Source organism: Oxyura jamaicensis, chromosome 1, assembly GCF_011077185.1.
Source record: "Oxyura jamaicensis isolate SHBP4307 breed ruddy duck chromosome 1, BPBGC_Ojam_1.0, whole genome shotgun sequence".
In the NCBI taxonomy this organism is placed as follows: Eukaryota; Metazoa; Chordata; class Aves; order Anseriformes; family Anatidae; genus Oxyura; species Oxyura jamaicensis.
In genome coordinates, this window is record NC_048893.1 from 121934715 (window position 1) to 121934993 (window position 279).

Sequence of the window (279 nt, forward strand, 5' to 3'; positions counted from 1 at the left end):
CATCCCCGCGGCGGGGGCAGCCCGACGGCCGCGCCGGGTCCCCGGGGGGAGCCGGGCTTGGGGGTGTGCGGGACGGCTCCGCGGGAGGCGCCGCACATGCCCGTGGGGGAGGCCGGGGGGCGGCCGGGGGGCTGCCCCTGTCCGGCTCGCGGCCGCCGGGCTGCGGAGGGCACGGCTGCCCCTGGAGGCCGGGCCCCGCTCCTGCCGCCGGCCCCTGGGTTTGTTCGGAGCCCAGCCGGGGCAGGCCGGGGGTTCCACAAAGCGGCTGAAGGGAAGTTT

General features: G+C 81.0%; 1 protein-coding gene across 1 annotated transcript in view; it reads right to left on the bottom strand.

Annotated features, from left to right (window-relative positions):
- The window catches only part of PTCHD1 (patched domain containing 1), a 30933-nt gene extending 30895 nt beyond the window's left edge, over positions 1-38 (bottom strand). Inside the window, exon 1 of the mRNA XM_035333684.1 lies at positions 14-38. The gene's annotated coding sequence lies outside the window, so the exon portion shown is untranslated. The remainder of the gene's footprint in view (positions 1-13) is intronic.
- Positions 39-279: the final 241 nt, after the last annotated feature.